This window comes from Oncorhynchus nerka, linkage group LG3 (assembly GCF_034236695.1).
Source record: "Oncorhynchus nerka isolate Pitt River linkage group LG3, Oner_Uvic_2.0, whole genome shotgun sequence".
Taxonomy (NCBI): domain Eukaryota; kingdom Metazoa; phylum Chordata; class Actinopteri; order Salmoniformes; family Salmonidae; genus Oncorhynchus; species Oncorhynchus nerka.
Genome location: NC_088398.1, coordinates 10,318,469 through 10,330,599, shown reverse-complemented (window position 1 = coordinate 10,330,599; position 12,131 = coordinate 10,318,469). Strand labels below are relative to the sequence as shown.

The 12,131-nt window shown below is 46.7% G+C and overlaps 1 pseudogene; it reads right to left on the bottom strand.

The window, feature by feature from the left end:
- Positions 1 to 5,010: 5,010 nt before the first annotated feature.
- Positions 5,011 to 11,116, bottom strand: LOC115101999 (nephrin-like; annotated as a pseudogene).
- Positions 11,117 to 12,131: the final 1,015 nt, after the last annotated feature.

Here is a 12,131-nt window from a genome sequence, read left to right as displayed (position 1 = left end):
GCTGTGCTTCCCTTTATAGTCTGTAATAGTTTGCAAGCCCTGCCACATCGGACGAGCATCGGAGCCAGTGTAGTATAATTCAACTTAGCCCTGTATTGACGCTTTGCCTCTTTGATGGTTCGTCGCAGGGCATAGTGGGATTTCTTGTACGCTTCCGGGTTAGAGTCCTGCACCTTGAAAGCGACAGCTCTACCTTTAGCTCAGTACGAATGTTGCCTGTAATCTATGGCTTCTGGTTGGGATATATACGTACAGTCACTGTGGGGACGACGTCCTAAATGCACTTATTGATAAAGACAGTGACTGATGTGGTGTATTCCTCAATGTCATCGGAAGAATCCCGGAACATGTTCCAGTCTGTGCTAGCAAAGCAGTCCTGTAGTTTAGCTTCTGCTTCATCTGACCATTTTTTTATAGACCGAGTCACTGGTGCTTCCTGCTTTAATTTTTGCTTGTAAGCAGCAATCAGGAGGATAGAGTTGTGGTCGGATTTACCAAATGGAGGGCGAGGGAGAGCTTTGTACACATCTCTGTGTGTGGAGTGCAGGTGATCTAGAATTGTTTTCCCTCTGGTTGCACATTTAACATGTTGATAGAGATTTGGTAGAAATTATTTAAGTTTCCCTGCATTAAAGTCTCCGGCCACTAGGAGCGCCGCCTCTGGGTGAATGGTTTCCTGTTTGCTTATTTCCTTATACAGCTGACTGAGTGCAGTCTTAGTGCCAGCTAAGAGACTTCCTTAAATTTAAACCGCCCCCCCTCGTCTGTGCATATTTGTAAACAACAGCTGGTGCAAGAAATTTAAGGAAGTCTCTAGATGTGCTGTTCTATCCTGCCGGTGCTGTTCTATCCTGTCGGTGCAGCGTGTATCCCGCTAGCTGAATATCCATGTCGTCATTCAGCCACGATTCCGTGAAGCATAGGATACTACAGTTGTTTTTGTCCCGTTGGTAGGATATTCGTGATCTTACCTCGTCTAGTTTATTGTCCAATGTTGCACGGTGGCGAGTGATATTGACGGTAACGGCAGCTTTCCTAGTTGTCTTCTGCGGGTCCAGATGAGGCATCCGGCTCTTCGTCCTCTGCGTCGCTTCCTTTTGCGAATAATTGGGATGTCTGCTCTGTGGGTTGTTTGGAGAATATCGTGTGAGTCCTGCTTGCTGCTGTTGTTGTTGTTGAAGAAATCTTTGTCTAATCCAAGGTGAGTGATCGCTGTCCTGATATCCAGAAGCTCTTTTCTGCCGTAAGATACGGTTGCAGAAACATTATGTACAAAATAATTTACAAATATTGCACAAAAAAACAAACATAATAGCACAATTCGTTAGGAGACTGTAAAACGACGGCCATCTCCTCCGGCGCCATCTTGTTAGCGCCGGAGGAGGTGTCTTCACAAATGTTGTCTGAGCCTGAGGATGAGGATGAAGACCCATTTACTCCCACTTGTCCCCAGCAGGATTCTTCAGGTGTGTTTGGGCGCACGTGTGTATGTGTGTGTGGGTACACGCACATGTGTTTTTGTGTGCATGTCATGACTTCCGCCGAGGTCGGTCCCTCTCCTTGTTCTGGCGGCGTTCGGCGGTCGACGTCACCCGGTCTTCTAGCCATCGCTGATCCATCTTTCATTTTCCATTGGTTTTGTATTTATTTTCTACACACTTGGTTTTCATTATCCTATTACATGTTCATGTATTTAACTCTCTGTTTCCCCCATGTTTGATGTGCGTGATTATTTCTATGTTCAGTTCGGTTCATGATGGCTGGTTCTTCGACGGGTGCTGTGTTCACCCGTGCGTAATATTTACCGTTGGTTATTGGTCAAGTGTCTTTGTTTCTTGTGCCTTTATTTTTTTAGTAAAGTACGTTGCTCACTCATTTTGCTCTTCTGCGCCCGACTTCATGCACCAGCTACACTCACATTCTGACAGTGCATCCTGGCATAACATAAACAAAGTCAATTTCCCTTTTGCAAAGTTTTAAGTTTTCGCATTGTAGGTGACAATGGTGATTTTATTATAACTGGTTATGTATGCGGGAATCTCCACCACTATAAATGCTGTGAATAACGTGTGTAAACTAATGCCCATGTGCTCTCCATTAGAAATGCCTTGTGGCAGCATCCCCACCAAATCCTGCTGCTGAGGATGAACCACTGTCTACAGAGCCTACTGCTGAGGATGAACCACTGTCTACAGACCCTGCTGACTGGCAATCAGTTCTGACTGGCAGAATTCAGACACAACTAGTTTGCAGAGGAGCAGGTGAGGTACCACCTAACTTTGTTTTCCCAAGGAATGAAAGGCATGGACGAAGTTGCCACCACCAGTATTTCAGGAAGACCTTTGGTGAGTGGTGAAAAAATCCCTAGAAGTTGGTTGGTGTATTCTAATAGAAATAAATCAAATCAAAGTTTATTTGTCACTTGCGCCGAATACAACAGGTATTACAGTGAAATGCTTACTTACAGGCTCTAACCAATAGTGCAAAAAAGGTGTCAGGTGAACAATAAGTAAGTAAAGAAATAAAACAACAGTAAAAAGACAGGCTATATACAGTAGCGAGGCTATAAAAGTAGCGAGGCTACATACAGACACCGGTTAGTCAGGCTGATTGAGGTAGTATGTACATGTAGATATGGTTAAAGTGACTACGCATATATGATGAACAGAGAGTAGCAGTAGTGTAAAAGAGGGGTTGGCGGGTGGTGGTTGGCAGGACACAATGCAGATAGCCCATGTGCGGGAGCACTGTTTGGTCGGCCCAATTGAGGTAGTATGTACATGAATGTACCGTATAGTTAAAGTGACTATGCATATATGATAAACAGAGTGTAGCAGCAGCGTAAAAAGAGGGGCTGGGGGGACCACAATGCAAATCATCCAGGTAGCCATTTGTTTACTTGTTCAGGAGTCTTATGGCTTGGGGGTAAAAACTGTTGAGAAGCCTTTTTGTCCTAGACTTGGCACTCCGGTACCACTTGCCATGCGGTAGTAGAGAGAACAGTCCATGACTGGGGTGGCTGGCGTCCTTGACAATTTTTAGGGCCTTCCTCTGACACAACCTGGTGCAGAGGTCCTGGATGGCAGGCAGCTTAGCCCCAGTGATGTACTGGGCCGTGCGCACTACCCTCTGTAAATCAAAAATCTAAATCAAATCAAATTTATTTATATAGCCCTTCGTACATCAGCTGATATCTCAAAGTGCTGTACAGAAACCCAGCCTAAAACCCCAAACAGCAAGCAATGCAGGTGTAGAAGCACGGTGGCTAGGAAAAACTCCCTAGAAAGGCCAAAACCTAGGAAGAAACCTAGAGAGGAACCAGGCTATGTGGGGTGGCCAGTCCTCTTCTGGCTGTGCCGGGTGGAGATTATAACAGAACATGGCCAAGATGTTCAAATGTTCATAAATGACCAGCATGGTCGAATAATAATAAGGCAGAACAGTTGAAACTGGAGCAGCAGCATGGCCAGGTGGACTGGGGACAGCAAGGAGTCATCATGTCAGGTAGTCCTGGGGCATGGTCCTAGGGCTCAGGTCCTCCGAGAGAGAGAGAAAGAAAGAAAGAGAGAAGGAGAGAATTAGAGAACGCACACTTAGATTCACACAGGACACCGAATAGGACAGGAGAAGTACTCCAGATATAACAAACTGACCCTAGCACACCGACACATAAACTACTGCAGCATAAATACTGGAGGCTGAGACAGGAGGGGTCAGGAGACACTGTGGCCCCATCCGAGGACACCCCCGGACAGGGCCAAACAGGAAGGACATAACCCCACTCACTTTGCCAAAGCACAGCCCCACACCACTGGAGGGATATCTTCAACCACCAACTTACCATCCTGAGACAAGGCTGAGTATAGCCCACAAAGATCTCCGCCGTGGCACAACCCAAGGGGGGGGGGTGCCAACCCAGACAGGATGACCACATCAGTGAATCAACCCACTCAGGTGATGCACCCCTTCCAGGGACGGCATGAGAGAGCCCGTGACTCAGCCCCTGTAATAGGGTTAGAGGCACAGAATCCCAGTGGAAAGAGGGGAACCAGCCAGGCAGAGACAGCAAGGGCGGTTCGTTGCTCCAGAGCCTTTCCGTTCACCTTCCCACTCCTGGGCCAGACTACACTCAATCATATGACCCACTGAAGAGATGAGTCTTCAGTAAAGACTTAAAGGTTGAGACCGAGTTTGCGTCTCTGACATGGGTAGCTCTATAGGAGAAAGCCCTGCCTCCAGCTGTTTACTTAGAAATTCTAGGGACAATTAGGAGGCCTGCGTCTTGTGACCGTAGCGTACGTGTAGGTATGTACGGCAGGACCAAATCAGAGAGATAGGTAGGAGCAAGCCCATGTAATGCTTTGTAGGTTAGCAGTAAAACCTTGAAATCAGCCCTTGCTTTGACAGGAAGCCAGTGTAGAGAGGCTAGCACTGGAGTAATATGATCAAATTTTTTGGTTTTAGTCAGGATTCTAGCAGCCGGAAAGTAGAGCATTGCAGTAGTCTAACCTAGAAGTGACAAAAGCATGGATTAATTTTTCTGCGTCATTTTTGGACAGAAAGTTTCAGATTTTTTAGTAGTAGTGCCTTGCGGTCAGAGGCCGAGCAATTGCCTTACCAGGCAGTGATGCTCTCGATGTTGCAGCTGTAGAACCTTTTGAGGATCTCAGGACCCATGTGTCATGGCTGATGAAAGGAGCGGACCAAGGTGCAGCGTGGTGAGCGTACATGTTCTTTAATTAAGAAAAAGACGCTGAACAAAACAATACACACTACAAAACAAAACCATGAAGCTTAAGGCTAAGTGCCATAAAGAAAGTCAACTTCCCACAAACACAGGTGGGAAAAAGAGTACCTAAGTATGGTTCCCGATCAGAGACAATGATAGACAGCTGTCCCTGATTGAGAACCATACCCGGCCAAAACATAGAGATAGAATATCATAGAAACACAAAACATATAAATGCCCACCCCAACCCACCCCAATGCCCACCCCAAACCAAAATAGAGACATAAAAAGGATCTCCAAGGTCAGGGCGTGATAGTACCCCCCCCCCCGCCAAAGGTGGCAAAACCTGAACCTTTAGGGGAGGGTCTGGGTGGGCATTTCTCCACGGTGGTGGCTCTGGTGCCGACCCCAGACTGGGGACCCTCGTAGCGGGCCCCGGACTGGGCACCCTCGGGCTCCGGACTGTAGAGCGTTGCTGGAAGCGCCGGACTGAAGGGCACCTCTGGAGGCTGGAGGACGACGCTGGAGGCTCCGGACTGGAGGGCGTCGCTGGCAGCTCCGGACTGGAGGGCGTCGCTGGAAGCTCCGGACTGGAGGGCGCAGGCACAGGACTCACCAGGATGGGGAGACACACAGGAGACCTGGCTCTGGGAACAGGCACGGGACTTACCAGGCTGGGGAGACCTACTGGAGGCCTGGTCCATGGAGGAGGCACTGGATATACCGGGCTGTAGGGGAGCACTGGAGATCTGGTGCGTAGCCTTGGCACCACTCTTCCAGGCTGAATGCCCACTCTAGCCCGGCACCACCAGAGCGCAGGCACAGGTCGAACCGGGCTGTGGGGGAGCACTGGAGCTCTGGTGCTTAGCACTTGCACCGCTCCTCTTGGCTGCAAGCCCACTTTAGCCCGGCACGTGCGGGAAGCTGGAACAGGCAGCACTGGGTTCTCCTGGCGGACTGGGGAAACCGTGCATAGAGCCGGCGCAGGACTCACCGCACTGGAGGTCTGGAGCGCCAAGCAGGCACAAGACGTGCAGGGCTGGGGAGGCGCACAGGAGGCCTGGTGCGTGGGGCTGGCACAGTCTTCACCAGACGGCTAGCACGCACCTCAGGACGAGTATGGAGAGCTGACTCAGGTGACATCAACTCGCGAATGTCGTGCCTCATGCACCAACACAGCAGCTCTCTCATAGATAATTTTTTGGGGGGGTCTGCCTCTCCTGGCTATGCTGCTTGGTCCTCTGGTGGTGGGAAGTTCTGTCACGGCTGATGAAAGAAGCGGACCAAGGTGCGGCGTGGTGAGCGTACATGTTCTTTAATTAAGAAAGATGCCGAACAAAACAATACACACTACAAAACATAACCGTGAAGCTTAAGGCTAAGTGCCATTAAGATAGTCAACTTCCCACAAACACAGGTGGGAAAAAGGGTACCTAAGTATGGTTCCCAATCAGAGACAACAATAGACAGCTGTCCCTGATTGAGAACCATACTCGGCCAAAACATAAAGATAGAAAGTCATAGAAACACAAAACATAGAAATGCCCACCCCCACTCACGGCCTGACCAAACCAAAATAGAGACATAAAAAGGATCTCCAAGGTCAGGGCGTGACACCATGCCAAATCATTTTAGTTTCCTGATGGGGAATAGGCTTTGTCGTGCCCTCTTCATGACTCAGACTTGGATGGCATAGAGCTTGCACAGGAACTGAAAAACTTGCCTGACCTGCCATTGAAGTCCATGAACCTGCTTGAGCTGCTGATATTCATACACGAAAGGGAGCTCTCAGAAATGTATCCACATTTGTGGACTGCTCTCAGAATTTGACCGTAGCTGAAGCAGAGAGGAGCTGTTCAAAGCTGAAGCTCATCAAATCCTGCCTAAGGTCCACCATGTCACAGGAGTGGCCTTGCTCTCATCAGTATTAACCATGCAATTCCTGGGCAGATTTCTTATGATGATGTAATTGATGACTTTGCATCAAGGAAGGCAAGCAAGGGTTTAGATGGCAGTTGTGCAATTTAGTTTGTGTGTTTCTTGTTTGAAGTTCAATAGTGTAATAATCAGGTTCTCTTCTTTATACATGTGTTATTCTGTTTGTGTATTTGTGTGATATAGGATTTGTGCAATTTAGTTTTATTTGTGTTTTTTGTTAGCAACAGGGTACAGTGTAATGATTGGATTGTCTTTCTATTTGTAGTTATATACTACCATTTGTTTCTATTTGTCTTTGTTACCTTTTTTGATATTTACGAGTCTTATTTTTGTATATATTTTTTATATTTATATGGTTTTAAATGTTGTGCTTATTTATTTGTGTTGTTCCAAATGTCTGAATAAAAATGACAGTTAGTGCAGAATGGTGCTTTTTTGTGTGTGTGAGGGGGGGTGTCGTGGGTGTCGAAGTAAATGGTGGCCCCTACCTCTTCCACATTTACCACGGTGGTGTTGAGTTCCCTGAAGCCCAGCCACCAGCGGATGTGTACAGGTGGGTTACTGGTGTAGGTTTAACAGCACAGGGTCACCTCCTCCCCCTCTCTTGCCTCGAACGACCCCAGCACCTTCTTTGGCTCAACTGAAACATGCACGCGCACACACACACACACACACACACACACACACACACACACACACACACACACACACACACACACAGTAAATTCAGTCAATCAAGTGCTCTGTCTCAGGATCAATATTTTATAGCAAGGATGGAAAGACTGGATTTGAAGGTAAAGGAAGAAGTAAAGAAACGATCTCTAGTCCATCAACATCACTTTAAGAAGTATTGTCCTCTCTAGGAATAGGTAGGAGGAAACATGGCATTTACATGGGATAGGAGAGGAAGAAGAGAGGGGTTTTGACCGTTGACTGACGCAGAAAGACAGCAAGTGTTGGCGTGAAGGAAGAGTTGGTGTGATGCGAAGGAAGTTTCATTCTCTTTTTGTTTTCCAGTCGTGGTAGCAGAGAAATCTCCAATGCAGTGAAGTGAAAATGCATCATTTATTACCTGGCATTACTATCGCCACAGAAAGTGCCAGCTTTATTGCCTTTGGATTGTGCATTGAAGCAATTCAGTTAAATTAGCTCACTGTAAAAGACCAAGCTGGGATTCAAATGAGTTTCTGTGTGAAATATGGGCCCGGGTCATAATTGCCATTAGTTTCACTAATGATATTGGTATTAGAGTTCGTGTTAATGCAGAATTAGTTTCAGTATTGGAGCTAGGACTAATGTTAATGTCATTGTGATTGGGATGAATGCTATTGAAAATAACTTTAATGATTGGGTTAGCAAACATTTGAATAAACACAAACATTCCATCGCTTTTGTGTCTGTGTGTGTGTATCTCTTAGCAGTCGGGGACTCACAGAGGACAGTGATCTTGAGGCTGTCGGACAGAGGGACAGGGGTCACCTGGTTGACACTTTCACAGTGCAGCTCGGGCCTGGTTGTCCTGTGGTTTAACCTGCAGGGCCAGGTGGCTGATGGCCCGTCGCGACTCTGTGTCCACCTCCCAGCTGGTGGAAATCACCTCCCCATTCTGATCCACAGGACAGAATTATGAGTTAGTAAAAAGCAGACAGGACAGGGCTATGGGTTATTTACTAACATAATAGGTGACTGACTGGCTGCAGTAGGAAGGGAGTGAGTTCTGAAAGAGAGAATACAGAAGTAGAAGATGGGGAAAACACCAAGAACTACTGATTCTAAGCTTTAGCCGAGTGTAGTCTCCGAACCTTGGTCCAGTGTAGGGTGGCCAGTGGGTTCCCTCCCTGGGACACACAAACCAGCTTCAACATGGTCCCCCTCTTCACCGGGCCTTCTCTGTCCAGACCCTGGATTACTGGATGCTGGGGTGGGACTGATGTTGAGAGGGAAAGAGAGAGATGAAGCAACATCTTGGGAAAGAATGGCAGAAAGTGAAGAGAGAGGAAGAGAGGGAGCAATAGAAAGAGAGAGGGAGAGATGAAGCACCAGAAACAGAGAAGATGACAGAAAGAGAGAATAGAGAGGGTGAGAAATATGCACTGGGATGAGCGGACACTTGGCTTTATGAGCAAGGGAGCATCCTTTCTATTTGTTGAGACAGGGCCAATAAATTGGCAACATTTATCCTGACTGCAGAGTAAGGGCTCTAGCTCTGATGAAAGCATTAAGTATTAAGGGAGCAGCCAGCTAGATCGACTCCATAAAGCAAAATAACAGATGTTTAAACAGTAATAAAGTAACGTTTGGAAATATGAATAAATTACAGCCTCCCTGAATAAAATATACAGCGTAAAATAAATTAAGGGAGGGCCAGCCTTTGTTATTGCTGCAATGAGTTTGGGAGCGCAGGCAGCGCAGGCGGCTGTATGTGGACCCTGGGCCGGCGTGACAAATTGCTACCTCACTAACAATCTGTCTGACTGAAAACGGACACGGTGCTCCAGGCTTTGATGGGCTGGTGTGCTGAGTAAGGACTACATTAGCACTTACTGTGGAAAGATGTTGTTTAATACAGTGTAGAGAGAGAGAGAGAGAGAGAGAGAGAGCGAGAGAGGGAGGGAGGGAGGGAGGGAAAGAAAGAAAGAAAGAAAGAAAGAAAGAAAGAAAGAAAGAAAGAAAGAGGGAGTGAGAGAGGGGAGGTGTAGAAGCATTTCCAGTTCTGGGCGGTGGTTAAAGTGTAAGAGATAGAATCGGACAGTGTCTAATTCAGAGGGAGAGAGATAGAGACAGTATTTCATATGGACGGGTGTGGATAATATGGCGTGGGTGAAACGAAAACAAAGAGTAGAATGGGAATGTTCCCCATTGGGTGTCTTCAGTAACAGTAGCATTTAATCAGCAGCTGATTTAGACCTGGGACAGAACCAGGTGGGTGGACTCCAGAACAATCAATTACTGAAACTGATCTACAAAATATTGAGGAACAACTAAAACTAGCAAACAATAGGCTGGGTTGCCATATTGTTTCAAAGATATACTGTGTATCCAAACCTAGACAAAGAGTAAACAAGGAAACGATCCTTTGAGATGTTAAATCACCCACCCCTATTATGTTGTGTACTGTAGTTCCTACACCGTTGGAGATGTTATGGTTTCACAGTCCTGACAATAATATTTAGCATCAGTAGAGTTTAGAATTTGGGCTTGAGTTTCATTCCCAGGCTCCTCTGATCAGTATTATCAGAGTGTAGCAGGCTTGAGTTGGAGTTTGGATTGCACTGATACCAGAGGAATTGACATAGTTGAGTGGGTTGAATGTGACAGCAGTAGAGACGTCGATGCTTTCATGTCGACCTCTAACACTCCAGGTTGAGCGTTGGGATTGAGTCCCCAGTAGGTGTGAGTTCATCAGTGTGTGAGGATGTTTGCCCCAATGCCAGCCTGGGGTCAGGGTTCACACGTGGCTGGAGAAGGGAATAAGGAAAGGTAAAAAGGTGTCTGTGAGTCTATGAGGTAAGGAACAACACACACTCACAATATACATTCATCACCAGGCTGGTCTCCAGGGCCTGAGGAAGAACCGGGTTCTTCGTACGACACGCCAGCTTCCTACCGTTGTCCGAACTGCTTAAGAACATGAACCTGCAGGAGGTGGGGAGTGTGTGTGTGTGTGTGTGTGTGTGTGTGTGTGTGTGTGTGTGTGTGTGTGTGTGTGTGTGTGTGTGTGTGTGTGTGTGTGTGTGTGTGTGTGTGTGTGTGTGCTTTTGTGTGTGTGCTTTTGTGTGCTTTTGTGTGTGTGTGAGGAGCATGGGGGAAAGGGGGTCATGGGGAAGGAAGGATTGGATGGAAGAGAAGAATAGATGATGGATAACATTAAAGATCATGGCTTAACATAGGACACATCACCCCTTATTAACACTCTAATTGAGCCCTTGAGACCTCCATAAGAACAGACAGATTTATGCAATCTGTGGGGTCTGGATATCAAGAGCCACATAACCCCCCTGAACATCATAACAATGTGAGCAGTATACCTCCAGACCCATGACAAACCCAAAGTCCACCATGTTATCTACATTCCTCTCCAGATTTATAAGCTCCGATACAAAATAATGTTGCTATTTATACCCACTATCTACACATAGAGGAATTAGTTGGAGACCGGGCTATTCTGCGTTAGAGCTGAACTATATCCTTAATACCCTCTACAGCGTGTTATCTTTGCAGATGACAAGGGGTTATTATCTTTGGAGCTGGATTAGGTACGTATGCACCACCAGGTGAATCAGATAGTATTGGATCTGTCTAGCAACTGAAATGTAATTCTGTGTCTATGACAAAAACTCATTTGATTTGACACAAGGCACCGAGTGACAGTTCACAGTCGGCATCAATTCATTACACTGTACTGTGTATCTGTGGGAATACAGATGTTCTTCAATTAGGGATAACACTCACACGCACACACACACGCACGCACGCACACACGCACGCACACGCACACGCACGCACACGCACACACACACACGCGCGTGCACACACACACACACACACACACACACACACACACACACACGCGCACACACACACACACACACACACGCACACGGACACACACGCGCGCACACATGCACGCACACACACACACGCGCGTGCACACACACACACGCGCGCACACACGCGGACACACACACACACACACACACACACACACACACACACACACACACACACACACAGAGAGAGAGAGACACACACACACACACAGAGAGAGACACACACACACACACACACACACAGAGAGAGAGAGAGACACACACACACAGAGAGAGACACACACACACACAGGAAACAGAGAACAGGAACACATACTCTTTTGTAGCGTGTGTGTTCTGGAGCTTTTCCTCAGAGCCAGACATAGGGAAAGACTCTACACCTGTCAGCTCAACTCCATCTGAGAGAGAAAGGACGGGGAGGAGGAAAGCGAGTGTGAGTGTTAGTGCAAACAAGGCAAGGGTGTTATTTTTGAAGGTAGGGAGGGGCAGCTCCCCACTCACGTGCGTTTGACGACAGCTGATAATCAGAATAGGGGACGTGCTCTACAAAAATGAACGAATGGCAGGGAACAAGCACGACTGTGCATTAGATTACCTAGTTAAATAAAGGTACAACATTTATTAAAAAAAGATGACGCCTTCTCAGTATGGATGAGAAGTGTTATGATATTTGTTGCTTACTGCATATGTTTTACTAACAAGTCAATTCTAACTAGTATGTAGTACTATTAGTACACAGTATGTAGTTTTAGTAAGTAGTAGGCAAGACAAATTTCAGACACGGCCATAGTTTTAAAATGTCATTGTAAAAACAGGACATTGAGATATAGTGTACTACAATTATAGTGTAGGTTGAAACATGTCTTTGCAAACATGTTTTTCCCTCAACTCAGTACTGATTTACATTTAACGTC